Consider the following 15,439-nt stretch of genomic DNA (forward strand, 5'->3'; position numbering starts at 1 on the left):
TCTGTTTCTCTTGAGTTCTCAATGTTAATTTTACTCATCCACCACACAGTGACCACTTGACATTCGAAATTGGCTCTCAAATGCAGTAAGCCTGGGAGCCAGACCAAATGCAAGTGGGCCCTCACAGTTTCCTTGGAGCTAAGTAAAATAGACAAATAAAACTTAAATCAACAGCAAGGAAAGTACTTTTAATACTCATGATGAATGTTACTATTTGGAATTCAGTGATTGCCAAGTCTGCAGATGCTACTGTGGCAAGTAATGCACAAACACACACGCTCACAAAAGACAGGGTTCTTGAGAGTCTGCGTTTTTGGCTTTTGGTTCTTTTTTAAGCAACATATGTTACATGCCTTCTCTATTTCTTTGGTGTACACTGGTGCCTTCTGGGACAGATCAGCAGTGTTGTAGAAAGAGGCTGTGAAGCTGCATTATGTTGTTGTGTTATATATGTCATGTCACGTTGTGTATATCATGTCATTATGCAGGTATACACTGCGCATGGCCATGGCAGCCACAGTAAATCTGTGCACCTTTTTAATATTTGCTGCCTGGTTCATCCGAACCAGCTTTGTAAATTTTAGACCAGGTCAAACTTATTTTGACCATTTGGCACAGGAACTCTCTTCCTGAGTGCCCAGCTGGTGGATGTTCCTTCCTTTTTAGTTTTTCACCTTCCTGTTCTGACTTACTTCTGGCCACACACATGCTTTGCCAGCATGGAAAGACTACAAGCCTCCCTGCTCTCTCTCTGCCCCCATAAGTAAACAACAAACAGTTTAGCAGTTTGGAAGAAGGAAAAGAGTAAAGGATGCTGTGACATCAGGTCTGCTTTCCCCCACAGCCGCAGGGCTCTGATCACCAAACAAATGATAAAGCACAATCAAGACTGCTGAAAGTACTGCAAAAATTAATGAATATTGCAGCACATATGATATGATTTAACTCAGAGGTATCAAGAAGGGCTCTGAAGGGAACTTAACAAGGCTAATTCTAGCTGGGCTGCCAGACAAGTCATGAAAGACCCTTTAACTATGGTCATGTGAAAATAGGCCTGGGGAGATAGGCAAACATCTAGAAGTACCAGCAAGAAAGACACATGAAAGGTGATGCCGATAGCTTCCATAATAGCAGCCAGTAAGTGCAACAGGACAACAGCAATGTTTGCCAAAGCACTGGCAATGGGATAGAGGCTCCTCAGCGGTGACAAAGAATAACATAGAGGGTACTGGCATAAAGACAGAAATTACATCATGGGGAGGGCTGGTGGAATGAAGAAAGCTCTCAAGGACAGATTTATTTTTGTGCATGAAGAAAGATGTTTCTGTATTTCAAGATAGATAACTCCTGCCTAGAACTGAAGGTATATGTGCATAGTCATCAGAAGGATTAGACAGATGAATCCAATAACTTTGCAAATGTGTACAACTCTTCTGCTGCTCACACCTCAGTCACATGAATACTGATAAATATATCCATCTGCTATAAATGTAGAAGCTCTTTGCAAAACTTATTTGTCAGTTGCTCAGCTCAAACCACAGGACAAAACTTGTTTCTCATAATGAACCTTTCTCTTCGTGGTGGAAAGATATATGGAATACATTCCAAGTACATCATACATGGAATGGAATGGAAGCTGGCTCACTCACCAGACTAAGATTGCTTAAACATGAAACATCATTGCTTGTCTTTGAGTTCAATAGGGATGCAATCATTATTTTTGCCTAATAATTAAAGGAAAAAAGATCAAGCTGGAAATCAAAAGACAATCCCTTTCATTGCACCACTGGAAACGTTATTATGAACAGTCTTTACAAAGCCACAGGAAAGACCAAGCTAAAAGAACACACATTTTGGTAGAGTTTTAATTCAGACCATGTAATTTAATTCTGAATTATAAAAAATCAAAGGGAAACTCAATTTTAAAAAAATACCTGTTGGATTATGCAGAATGGAGTTCCTCTTCTTAATAGCTCTGAAAATATTACTGTGTCATGAGACTCCATCAATCAGAACAGAAAACCCAAAGAGCAAGGATAAATCGAAGGTTAAGTGCATGTTGCTGAGGAACACCCTGACCACCTTCCTTTTATGATTATAAACCGGATGAGTTTGTGTTGATGGATCTATTAACAACAAAAAGCAGCAATCTATATTTACACAGAGGCTTTCTGCCCATGCATTTATCCCAGTGTGTACAACCACATTGTATTTTGCCATCTCAGTTAACGAACTGTCACTATTTCTCTGTGTGATGCTTTTCTAACAGAAAGAATGATCTTATTCTCAAAAGGCTGGTTAGTGCCTTATTTCTAAATTTTCCTTTAGCACAGAAAAACAGAACACTCCAATATTTTTTTGTTCTTTCTTTTTGACAGAAGTGAAGAACAAAAGGAAAGGAAACAAAGCCCTAAATCCATAAGATCAAACACTTTCCTGATGTAACTCCAGTGAAATAATGTAATACTGCCCATGGATGCACCCAGTCCACCTTTTTTTTTTTTTTTTTTTTTACACAGGAACCATAGAAGTCCTAAATATTTCAGAAATCTCAAATAGGGCAATGTCTATACAGCAGAACTCGAGATGGAGATTTTGGTCTGGAAGAGAATTTTATTTTTATTTTATTTCCTGTAAAAATATTTTTTTTAAAAAAAATTTTTTTTAAAAAAATATTTTTTTTTATTTATTGCAGGGCCTGGAGGTTGTATGTCTTCAGGGAGACACATGGTTGCGTTCTAAATTAAGAGGTGTTCTGAGTTTGGTCTCAGTGGAAGTTGGAACAGGCCACACATGCATGGGAAACATGCTGTTACCTAACAATCTGCTGTTATATCATGGGAACACTAGAAAGGTGTACCATCAACATACTCCAGGAGTCTAATTTTTCCTTAACTGATCTGATGCTGCAGGCTGTTTGGTGCCTTTAGTTCAAAAACTGTGCTCTTTAAAATTACAGGGGTTGTTAATTTTGTCCTAAAACCTGGATTTATAAAATCAAACCGTTATAAAATCTGAAACCCAAGGAATTGCTACATGTTGCTGTTAAACTACTTGTTTGCAAACTGATATATACCCTTTGGCAATGCCTGAATTCTTGTACAGCAGTGACTTGGAGCTACATTAAACAATACAAGGAAAACTAAAACCACTTTTGTTGCTTTTCAATGACTTTGATGCTTGATGCTGACTAAAGAGTCGTTGCTTGAGCTTTCATTGTGTTGGCAGCACCTCCTGAAGCTATCATCAGGCTGTATAGCTGCGGTGAACAGCAGAGGCATCAGAAGCCCTCTCTGCTGCAGAATCACACAGGCCAGCTCTGAGAGCAGCTTTCAGGGGGTTTGGGTCACTCTGCTGCTGATGGTTTGGGAAGCCTACAATGGATAGTGTTCTTACTAAAAGTGATACTCTGTGGCCTTTCTCACGCCCTTACAAGATTTTGTTCAAGATGCTGTGTACTACTCTGCCCCTGGGTTATATGCTACCTCAAGTTCCAATCTGTGAATACCATTCCTAACTTTCGGAATGTCACTTAAGCTTGCTCTTCCAAATGCTTCTGCTCTTTTTAAATGCTGTATGAATGGTATACATGAAAAAAAAAAAGGTTTCTGTTCCCCTCCAGTCGAGAAAAGCACCGAGTTCTGAATGGAATTGAGGAGCGGCTGATCAGTTTTGGGCATGTGAGTCTGAGTAAAGAAACCGGGGTGGTTCTTTCCGCCCCCCTCCGTTTCTCCTAAGAGTGGATTAAATCGCACTTTTTTAAGTAAATACAGTGTGAATGGTGTGCCAGGTCACATCCCGTCTACCTCCTCGCAAGCCGTAACAATTTCTGAAAGATTTAGCGTACACACTCGGGGTTCATGGAAGACGTCCAGCGCTCTTCTAACGGCTTGGATCTAATTAGTCATTCAAGTTGTTTATTTTTAAATAAGGTACAGAGGAACGCGATAATTTTAGGATGCCGGTGCGGGGTGGGGGAAGGCAGGGAGGGGTGGTTCTTCCACGGAGGAGCTGTTCCCGAGGCGGATCGGGCGCGGGCAGCGCTGCCCGTGAGCGGGCAGTGATGCCCGCAGGCTGCTGTGGATGCGGCCATCCCCCGACAAGCCCTCGCTCGCACTGGGGAAGCCGCGCCCTCGGGACCAGGCGGCTCAGGGATCCATCGCTCCCGAGGCTCCCTCGGGGCCGCTGCGGGATTAGCTCCGCGCCCGCCCTGCCCCGGCTGCTTAAGGCGGGCTCGAGGGCTCAGCTCCGGCTTAGCTCGGGGCTCCTGTCCCCGCGTCCCCTCGGGGACCGCTCCCCACCTGTCCGGGGCGCTGCCCGTGACGTCATGGAAACACCCCTTCCCCCGCCCGGGAAGGCGGGCGGCAGCTCCGGGCGGGGCGGACCAGGCTCCTCCTGCCCGGCGCGGCCGTCAGTCGAGCGCGGCGGTCCCGCCGCCCGTCCCGCTCCTGGGCGCTCCTGGGCGCTCCTGGGCGCTCCCGGGCGCTCCCCGGCAGCCGGAGCTCAGCGCTCAGCCCGGACCGGCTCTTCATGCCGGCTGCTGTCGCTCCTGCCAGGCTCCTTCCTCCCTCCCTCCTGCCTGTGGGGCGCCGCAGCCCGGGGGCCATGGCGGGGGCTCCCGGCGGGCCGTAGGTGCGGAGCTCAGGTGGGTGTCCGCCATAGGGACGGGACGGGACGGGGCGCAGCCCGGCGGGGCTGGCGGCGGCAGCCGCTCCCCTCGCTGGAGCGCCGCGGGGCGGGCGGCGGCAGCCGGCGAGCTCGGCACATGAGAAAAGTGGCGTTCTGGCGCCCGGAGAGCGCCTTTCTCGCCCGAGCGGCAGCGAGAGCGGCCAGGGCTGCCGGCCGGGGCGCGGGCGGGCGGCTGCTGCCGGTGCCGAGCCTTATCCCCCCTGCCCCGCCGAGCCACCTCCAGCCTCCTCCTGCGGCCCTCGGGCTCTCCGGCCGCGCTGTCACAGCCCCGCGCGGCTGTTCTGGAGCGGCAGCCAACTTAGCTACCTTCCCTGCTCCGGAGAGGTGCTGCTGAGGGGTTTGTTTGAGTGCATGTGGCGCCGGGACGGAGCGAATTCCAGGTGAGCTGGGACGCAGCGGGCAGCCGCTGGCCCCGGGGTGGGCTGGAGCGGCTCTCCCCGCGGCTGCGGGCTCCGGGGAATCGCCCGGCGGCCGGCCGGCTGTCAAATGGAACTTCAGAAATCTTGGGCGTGTTTGCAAACCTATCGATCTGTGTGCTCAATCTATGGTTCTCTGCGCTCATATAAAATAAAGAATTTTAAAATTTATTAATTTATTATTTGTTTATAGTTTTATTATATTATTATATATTTTATTATTTTATTATTTTTATTTCTTGCCTCTATCTTAAATAGGTTAATTAAATCCAGATTGTTTCCAGGTTGATTTAATTTCCGTTTGAGGACCAATTAAGCAATATGAGCTTTTAAATAGTCCATTATTTGAAAATTGTTTGGTGTGAAGTTCAGTGACAGTGAAGTACTCTTCGTTGAGAGTGGTGGGTTTTTTTTACTAAGAGAATATCTAGAAGAGCTGGAGGAAAGGGTGTTTAATAAATGTAAGGTAATTTTCTGCCTTATATTTCGGTCCTAGGCTGCTAATGATGATAACAATGTTCTTCTGTCTCTGTTTTCATGAGAAGGGACAAAGGGAACAGTTGCTTCATCCCTTGACTTTCATCGATTAATCATAGAGTTCAGAGTGTTTCACTCATAGAGTTCAGAGTGTCTCACTCTACTTAATTTCAACACAGCTTGTAAATCCGGTTTGGGTATTTAAGGCATGAGTTTTCATGAACTTTTATTTTATATAAAGCCGTGGGTAGTGACAGTTTTAATTTCCATGAGCTTTGTTTTGTTATTGTTTAAAATGTTTTTTTTAAAGGGTATCTTGAAATATTACTTCCCAGTCTGTACTCCCAGTAGATTAAGCTAACTAGTTTTCCATTGTGGCTCCTATCCATTTTCAAAGCAACAGCATTCATAAGTCTCGCTTGTCTTTCTCTTTGCTCTTATATTGCCTTCCCCACACATTGCACTAGGCCCATTTGTGTCCTCTCTTTTATAATTTTATAAACTATCTGGTTTGCATGCAAGAAAGGTGACAGGGGACTTTTAGATGTTGGGGATGCTCTCTGTGTGTGCACTGAACAGTTGTGGTTGTGCTGAAATTATTAGTGTGTTCACCAAGGACAGGAAGTGATGGTAAGACTCAGCTGGAGTCTGCCTGTTGCAACACTCTATGTGTGGCTAACTCATTCACTGTTGCAAATGTAAATATTCTGTGTTTTACTCAAAACCTTATTTGGATTTTTTAAGTAGATGTGTGTACATTGTTGTAAGAAATTGGGCCTTGTTCAAACCACATTTATTATAAACACATTCATGTCAGCTTAATTCCTGCATTTGTTGCATTCTCTAGGTCTTGTTACATACTGAGGAGAAAATAGAGTCAATTGTGGCATTTCCCAGACCTTATGGTTTCTAATTGCAAAACTGAGTTTTCAGTTTCTACAAATGGTGCTCTTAGCTACCAAATGAAAAAAGGCTCTCTATAGAAAAGTTAATTCATATCTAAGGTGCTGATATGCTTTAGGTTTAAGTTGGATTTGCTGCAAAGTGTATTTCAAAACCATGCAGTGATGAATGAGGCAGCAGAATGAGTATGTTACTGTGCATGAGGTACTTTTACACGTCAGAAGCAGTGTAGTATCTGTAGCAGCATATTTTGATCTCATTAAATTTAATCTACTTTAGTACAGTTAAGATTTGACTTACCAAAGTAGCAAAGTTTTGCTGGTAAAAGGCTGGGATATGGATATTGTGATACACTGCTACTAAGGTACCAGAGAAACTTCTAGGAGAATCTAATTGCTCTTTTTCTGTATCAAGTTTCAGATAATAGGATGCAGATGCACTGAGATCTGACAAACAACTCTCTGGACCGGGACTAATATGTTACCAAATTTACCCTGCTCTGCTCTTTGAGATGCTGGATTTGCATGTCTGTCTTCTGCATTAGTGATTATGTTCAAACATTATACTTTGGGGGGCAGACACTGTTTTTGGGATCCTGCAGCTGTCACTTGTGCTATGCCCTTCAATACTATGCCTTGAAATACTTATTTCATTGCTGAAGTTTCTCATTTATCTGAAGGACAAGGAGGTTTTGTGTATTTTAACGTTCTGTCCTGTTGTGGGTACTTGTCTTTATCCTGCTAACATAAAATATATCTTCTCCATGTTAATTTCTGATTACCTTAGAGGGAGGTTTTCTGTCTGCCTTCAAGGTTGAGTGATGTGGGTGTTGATGCTAATGACTATGATAGCCTAAGTAAAGGTGTAGGCATAATAGCTAAGAAAAGCACAGCTCTGGGTCTCACCCTGGGAGGCAGGATATCTGTAACTCCTTCTTTCAATCTGTTTTAGCTTGTTACTCGTGCAAAGTTCTTGAAGATGCCTGTGGCTTTTACATAGGGTATATCTTCAGAAATAGATTCTATTATATATGAAGCTATGACATGAATGAACAGCGTTGAGGTTTTGGGGCTCTGTCAGCATGAAGCTCATGCATGTTGTTACAAGTCACTTGAAACATTTAGAAGTGGAGGGCAGCTTCGGCTGGGGAAGAAAACGGAGAACTTGAACAAATCCTTTCTGATTTTCTGTGTTCAGCTGTTGCAACTGAGATAATTATTGAATTATCAGAGCTGTTGTGGCTGCTGGGTTTGTTGTTTGTTCAGGGGGTGGTTTTGCTTTTTTTCTGAAATACAAATTCAATTCCAAGTCTGGTACCTGCCTTGCTGCTAAAAGCAGTGAGGACTCTAGGAATGGTAGCTGAAACTGAGAAATGTACTTGGCCATTGCAGCTCAGTCTCTCCTGTCCTGCCTGTCTGGTGTGCCTGACTCAGTGCAAGCTCCTTAGGGTAGAAGTCACGTGTTGGTGTGTGGCACTGAGCACAGCAGGGCCTAATCCTATTTCAGCGTCTGGGCACTCCATGATGTTAACCATGAAAGAAAAGAAATAGAGTTGAGCTGCTTTCAATCTGGCAGGTGCTGAGCAAACAGCAAAAAAATGTCTGTTTGCTATTTGCTAATGATTCTCAGTCTTTGAATGCAGGCTGTTCTAGACATGCCTTTCAAATTGTGGAAAATACGTACTGATAAGCAAGACTTGACAGGAATCCCTGTTATGTGCAACAGGAGGAACAAATGAGAGAGAGAACTGACTTTCACTGACCACTAAGCCCTAAGCTGAACTAGCACATTGAGAGTTGCTATGTGCATCTAGCTCTTAGAGATATCTCTGAACTAAATAATTGTACATCTGGCTGTGAGACAGACATCCTGGCATAAAGATAGTGGCTGCCTAATAGCATCTGGTAGGTCACAGGGGGAAGGCTGCAGATAGAATGTTTTATGTGTCTCTGTCGATATTGTAACTGTTTCGATTGTGAAGACTGGTCCTTTGAAGTCACTGAAAAGCATACTAGGCAAGCTCTGCATTCCTTGTCTAGCCATGAGGTGTGGGTATATATCTGTGTTTAGATTTGTCATTTTCAAGTCCAGTTGTTAAACTCCAAGTACCTGAACTGAACATTTCCTCTCTAGTTTTAAGTTACGGGGTTTTGATACCTGAATCATATTTAGTTTGGCAAACACAGCTGCTCCCATGTCAACACTTAATTGTTTCCTTCTGAACATTTTCTTTGGCAATTATATTAACAGGAGTGTGTAAACAAATCTCCCTCTGCTTTCCAATGTAATGCACAGATTGAGATTTAAAGGCATTTTTCTATTGATTCATCTTTGCATATTAGCAACTTTTTAAGTCACCTTCACGTTCTGTCTGTATGCTGGTTGAATTTAAACCTGAAAAAAAATCTCAGCAAAACCGTGGTATGTGGTACTACAGTTGTCATGCAGCAATTGTATGTAATTGCTGTACTTAGAACAAAAAAAAAAAAAAAAGTTGGGCTTTCTGGCCATTCTGTGTGTCCTCTGATGAAGGTAAAAATCTGAAATATTTCCTTTACTGAATGTAGACATACTTTTCTCCCATCTTATTTGGAGCTAATTATTTTCTTATTGCTCATGATGATACTGCAGAGTCTGTTATCATGACTGTAATCTCCTATCTCTTGTGCCAGTCACTTAGGTCACTTTTAGGTCACCTCTCTCTTATCTGATGGCACTTATTCTCATCATTCTGGAGGCTTTTCCTAGTCACAGTGAACACTTTTTTACTGTTCCAATTTTAGTCTGTTCCACTTTCATGTAGTTGTTGATGAAAAGGAATGAAGCTCCTGGTGTTAATGGCTCTGATAAGGAGCAGCTGTGTGCATATACTCCATTTGCCTCCCGTGTCTGCTCTGCCCAGAGAGTCCCTGAAACCCCTGAAGAGACAATTTCTGAACAGCCTGGCAATCAGCAAAAGAACCATGTGTGCAGGAGACTTTATCCTTCTCAGTGCACAAGCCCATCTGTGTCTCTGTTAATTCTGCTAGTTACAGAAGGTTAAGTCCTTGCCCTTCAAGTTTTCATGTGAGAAGAGTAGGATATAGGTCTCTGGTACTACTTTTTTCCATCTTGCCAGTCACACATGTTAAAAACATTTTATTGCAATGTCTCTCTCTTCTCCAAGATAATTGCTTTGTCAGTGGGCCTAGAAAAATAGCCTTGGGGAGGGATGGAGTTACTTCATGCTCATAGTTGCCAAAGTGAAACGTACAATTCTTATTTTTACAGAACTTTTTCTGTCCTGTCTGCAGTGACAACATATGACTTCGAGACCAGTCATGCTAAGTGTTACTGTCAAAAAGGTTCTAGTGCCACCTCAGACTGTGAGGCATAACTATGGCATCTGCCCTGAATATGATGCGGAGTGGATCTTGCTCATACTGGCGGCTGAGACTACATTGGCTGTAACTGTGCTGCCAGAAAAGAAGTTTGCTTAATAGTCTGATAAAATACTATGCTCTGAAGGAGAGTGAATGATTCTATTACTTTTCAATATCTCTTGCTTGTGACAAATACGAGTGCTGAGATTCCCTACGCAAAGCTTTGGTAGCATAAAATCTGAAATTTAAGTGCAATTTATGATGGGAGGAAGGGAGGAAGTTTCACTGTGAATGCAATTCAGTCACTGACAGTCTCGTATACCTTAAAAAAAGAAACAGCAAGTGTCTGTTAATCTTCTGTGGTAGCGCTCGACTGATTTAAAATAACAATGTGTAAATCAGCAGCAGCAACAGCGATCCTGAAGGCGCGAGATTATTGTCTGTGTATTTGGGAGCAGATGAAGCGAGCTCCAAAGGATGTGGGCTACTGAGTCTCTGCTAGCTCAAGATGACTGTGATTAGGAGTTTGTGGTGCCTTTCTCAGGTTCACTCCCTGGTACCTTGCTGCTTGCCAAAGGCAGGCAGGCTGGTACTTGCTGAGAGATGCCTTTCTGCAGTTTGGTAGCTGTGTGGGGTTTCCCCCCTCAACTGGAGGTATCTGTGCGTGCAGCTTGGAGGCACGTGAGCTCTTAGTTCATGGGAGATGTGCAGCCATTTAGGTAGCAGGTCCATCCTTTCAGCAATGACTTCACCACCTCCAAAGAAGGCAGGCCATCTAGAATGCATCATGCTATTTGGAACTGACAGCATTTTTGCTGAAAGATTGAAGGTATTTGCTTATTAAATAAGCAATATTGGAATAAAGAAAAAAAAATAAGGAAAAGGTGTTAAGACTGTGCCTGAAGAGATGGCTTCTGCCTAATTTTTTTTTTTTTTTTTTTTTTTTTTTTTTTTTTTTCTTTTGCTAATAAGTGTAATTAATAGGACTCTATGGTCTACCCCGGGAACTTGTCAGAACTCCATCTTACATGCTGTTACTGTTAAATAGGGTTAGATGAATCACTCAGTTCAGTTTCCTTAAAAGATAACATTCTGATAATGGCTTTGTCACCTCTTAATATATGTGCTAGGAGCAGAGACAATGCCCATTGAAATTGGGGAGGTTCCATCTAAACATCAGAAAGTTTTCCCTTCACTGGGAGGGTGACTGAGCACTGGCACAGGTTGCCCAGAGAAGATGGAGTCTCCCTCCTTGGAGATACTCAAAAGCTTTCTGGATGTGATCCAGAAAAACAGGAAAACCTGTTTCAGGTGATTCTGCTTGAGTGGGGGGTTGGACCAGATGCCCTACAACTGGGGGGTCCCTTCCAACTTGAACCATTCTGTGATAATTTTACTAGGATATTTTGAAGCTTAGTGTAGTGCAACTTTGCTCTTCAGAATCTTTGATGAACAAATTAATTTTAAAAAGCCAGACAGAGTCTTGGTGGTTTTTCTTTCTGGTCTTGCCTGGGCCTTAACAAAGCCAATAATAACCTTGTGATTGGGATACAGGTCATCTCATACAACAGAGTGCATCCATGATTGGAGTAGGCTTCTTATGGAGGATTGTTGATGTTTGTCTGAGAGAATCTGAGTTTTAGAAAGAGCTAAAACTACTGGGGTTTTCTAATTCTAATTTGTAATTCTGCTTGATACTGAAGTCAAATAACAGCAATATGTATGTATATGAAGAGAGAAGAATCTAGGCTAGGTCGTGTCCTATTATTGAACTCTAGTAACAACCATGTTAGGAAAGAAGAGTTGGTATTTCTTGTTTGCTTTCTCATTAAGGTCATGGTAAGGATTAATAGAAGGAAAAGAGTTTGAGTGTTTGTCTACAGGATTTTGTCATGTCTTGGCAAGAAAGATATTAGTTTTTAAGTTGTGAATTCAGTAGGTGTGCTCTTACAGAAAATTTCTGTCCCAAAAATATCGACCCAAAGTGTTATGATTGATTCGGGTCTTCCTTAACTGAATGGTACTGATATTGTTTTATGGTGTGACCTAACTAGGAAGTTAACAATTGTTCTTACACTACTGCCATAGCTGCTGAAATTCAGGAAGTATAAAACACATTCATTCTTTCCTGTTGTTAAAAAAAAAAAAAATTACATCAGTGAGTTCACTTGCAGATTTCTCAGTCTTTCAAATCTACCAGTTTCAACTGTAAGACAGTAAACCAGAAGCACTCACAATTTTAACTTTAAAAACCTTATAAAACTAATAATAAACTAATAAAACTAATAATAAACTTAAAAACTTATAATTATTATTAAATATCTCCCAGTGCTTAGAGGGTATCAAATTGTTGAGGAAGGAGAACTTGCTGAGGTTGGGAAGTGCTACTGTGGATAAACTAAGTTCTTGCATTTTAGCTGATATCCAGTTTGTTTTGTTGAAACAAGCTTTTTTAACATCCTACTTCTTAGAACAGGAATACAAATGCTTTGCTGAAATCATGTTTTTTCACTCACTGAATAAATATGGAACTTTAGATTCGGAGATAAGAAGTTAGAATTTTCCACAGGATGGCTGAATCACAGTCTTCTCTCCACACAGGGACACAATTTTACAGCTTATTTTCCTGTGTATAATATATATATTTTGTACTTTACCACTTGAAGTAAAAACCATATATTGTACTTTACCACTTGAAGTTCAGCAGGACCAATGCTTGCACTTGAAAATCAACAGCAGAGCTATTGCCAGGATAACACTTTCGCTGATGACACTTGATATTTGTTTGCTTTTTTTGAAAGAAGAAAAAGGAAGTAATGTCAGGCTTTGACAAAATGGCCTATTTGATAAATGTGGTTTATAAATTCTGTTTTTTCCTTTATTGTTGGAACACTTAAGTATACAATTGAGTACACTTTCTTCTGCCATATCATATGTGTGCAGTTGTTGGTGTACTGAAGATCCCTTGCAGATGATATTATGTTTTAAAAGATCAGGTTTCAAGTAATGGGATGCCATTGAATATCTTTAAATACATACAAGTAATTGTTTTCAGGAGAGAAGTTTAATAATCTGCTTTTAGTCCTAGTTGATTACTTTGATAAGCTGAGCAGGGAAAATGCAACTTCCCATTAATTTCTGGCTGTAGTGTCAGCCATCTGTTTTTAAAGAAGTGGTGTTCATAATTTCATAGTAATTTGGTGTTAGAACAGTGGCTGTATCTCAGTGACATCAAGTGACTGTTCTCACTTTGGGAGGTAACAGCTTCCTATTTGAAGAGGCTTGGGAAATCTTGGTTTCTGGGGCACAGCTCAGCATTTGAAGACATTGGTGTTTTCCTAGCTGTGGATGCTATTTCAGTGTTGGCATTCCAGACATGACAGTTCACACTGAACTACCAAACACTCTTGTCGAGTGAGTTTGCATTATTTACTTTAATATGACTAGAATGCATGGTTAGCATAAACACACCCTTCTATTCAGTGCAGAATGAGAGTTGTTTGCTTCTGGTTTGCTCAAATTTAAATAGTAGTTCAGTCTCCAGAGCTCTTCTACAAAAGGTTCATATTTGCTTGCTGTTAAGTGAATTTTATGTTCTAAGCTAAAAAGAAAAAAAAGTTTGTCTCTTGACCATTAGAAAGATGCAATCCCTTTCTCACTGTGGCCTGTTTCCCAGCACTCGCCTCTTGCAGAACTAGAATTCTTGAGGGATTTTCTTTCATTGCTTGACACTCTGCAAGTGCATTGCTACTTGATCTACCTTGTGATGGCTTACTTAAGGAGTAAGTAAGTACTTAGGCTGTGCATTTGTTGTACACTAATTTATTGATAAAATCATGTCTTATATTAGCCCAGCATTATGCACTTACAGCTGAGAGGAAGGGTGGTATTCTGTAATGGAACTAGGGATGATGGGCAGGAAATTAGGATTTTATATTTTTTCTTAAATATTAATGTACAAAACTTAAATTCTTCTCTTTTTTATTCTGGTTTACCGACTGCTTTTTTATTTCCTTGTGGGTTTTTTTGGCCCTTGAAAATCATGAGGGTGTTTTGAGTAAATACAGCCAAGTCATCTTATGAAACTGTTTTGCCCAGTCTTTGAATGCCACTGACACATTTGCATGCAAAAATGCTTTGCAAAGTGTAGGAGGAGTGCAAACAAAAATTGCAAGGCATGGATGGGTTAGATTTGTGCTCAGATTGACTTTGAAGAAGGGAGCTGTTCTAATCTCCTAGTTCCTCCTTGCAGTGCGATTCTGAAGTGCTTGTTTCTCCGAGTCCCAGAGCTCTGGGGGCTGTAGCTGTCTTTGGAAAGGCAAGGACATGCAAAGCATTGGCATCAAATCAAGAAGAAAATAGGCGTAACTTTCATTGTCAGAATTGGTGTAATTGAATCTACCTATGACTGGTAGCCTAAACATAGATTCTAAAACATACCATTTTCTTAATCTGCCACTTTTAAAAATTATCTTCCTTAAAAAAACCCCCATAAAGACACAAAAACTTTGCACAGAAGAAATACGTGTAAGCGAGTAAAGATGAAGTAATTTCTTTTTATTAATGGAAACCTAAGAGTATTAAGGCAAGGTCAGTTTTCAGCCCAGATTAAATCAGCGATAATAACATTGCCAAGTGGTATATAAGGACTTCCTTGCCGAAGGTGACTGTACTGACACATAATACGACTGGAAGAGAGTTCCTGGATTCTCATGTTCAGTATTTGCTGCAGTCAATGCATTTGTATATTCCTTTTTGTAAAGTTCCCAAGCATCATCATAAAGTAGCCAAAGCTTGTCTCTTTAACAAATTATTTAAAAGCTTACGTGCTTGGACTAAAATTTTATTCCAGGATTCTGGCTAAAAGTACCCACAATCAGTTTGTATGCCCAGCTGGATAAAGCTGGTATTTATAAGAGCATGTGCACCCTTTGTAAAGTGGTTTTCTCTTTGTGTAGGGGACACTCTCTTTGCCCCTGTCAGTTTAGGAGGTTTGCATTTAGACTTGAAGAGATGCAGGGTATCTTGTGATATGGCTGATTAGAGATGCTCATGGTGTTCATTTCAGGACAATATTCTTGCCAGTTTCTTTTCTTTTCTTGTCAATCTTCCTTGCATAAACTTACATATATCTCACCTGTGTCCTAGGTGCTATTTTTAAGTTTTCTGACCAGATTAGCTACTGGCAGTGCCTTTTTTTTTTATTTTTCCCTATATGGCTCTGTAGAAAATGCCTTCATTTAAGTCATGGGTAGCTCTTTTCTCTTTTCATACCTTCATCAATTTGGTAATGAGTTGGTCAGACATGTATTCCATGCATGTGAGTACTTTCCTCTCCTTGGTCATTTCCCTGTGTCTCAGCAGAATTTGTGCTTGGCTCACTCCTTGGTTCCTGACCTTGCCTCCAGGGCTGATGAATGCCATTCCCTGTCACTGCTTCTGTTCATGTGGCTCCTCTCACCTGCTGTCCTACTTGCTCAGTGCATCAGATGTGCCTCTCTACCTTTTGTCAGCAGCAACTTTTAGTAGACTCCTCCATTCCCTTGCCAGTAGTAGGACTATTAAATAAAACTAGCTCTAATTAATAATTCT

At 41.6% G+C, this 15,439-nt stretch overlaps 1 protein-coding gene across 12 annotated transcripts in view; it reads left to right on the plus strand.

The window, feature by feature from the left end:
* Positions 1-4,359: 4,359 nt before the first annotated feature.
* The window catches only part of OSBPL3 (oxysterol binding protein like 3), an 82,487-nt gene continuing 71,407 nt past the window's right edge, over positions 4,360-15,439 (plus strand). For 5 of the 12 annotated variants that reach the window (XM_086853875.1, XM_086853886.1, XM_086853849.1 and 2 more), the window contains exon 1: positions 4,367-4,645. The gene's annotated coding sequence lies outside the window, so the exon portion shown is untranslated. Of the gene's footprint in view, positions 4,646-15,439 lie in introns of all 12 variants that reach the window. The other 7 variants (XM_086853799.1, XM_086853844.1, XM_086853820.1 and 4 more) reach the window with 3 other exon arrangements.

This window comes from Cyanistes caeruleus, chromosome 1 (assembly GCF_971803275.1).
Source record: "Cyanistes caeruleus chromosome 1, bCyaCae1.hap1.1, whole genome shotgun sequence".
Taxonomy (NCBI): domain Eukaryota; kingdom Metazoa; phylum Chordata; class Aves; order Passeriformes; family Paridae; genus Cyanistes; species Cyanistes caeruleus.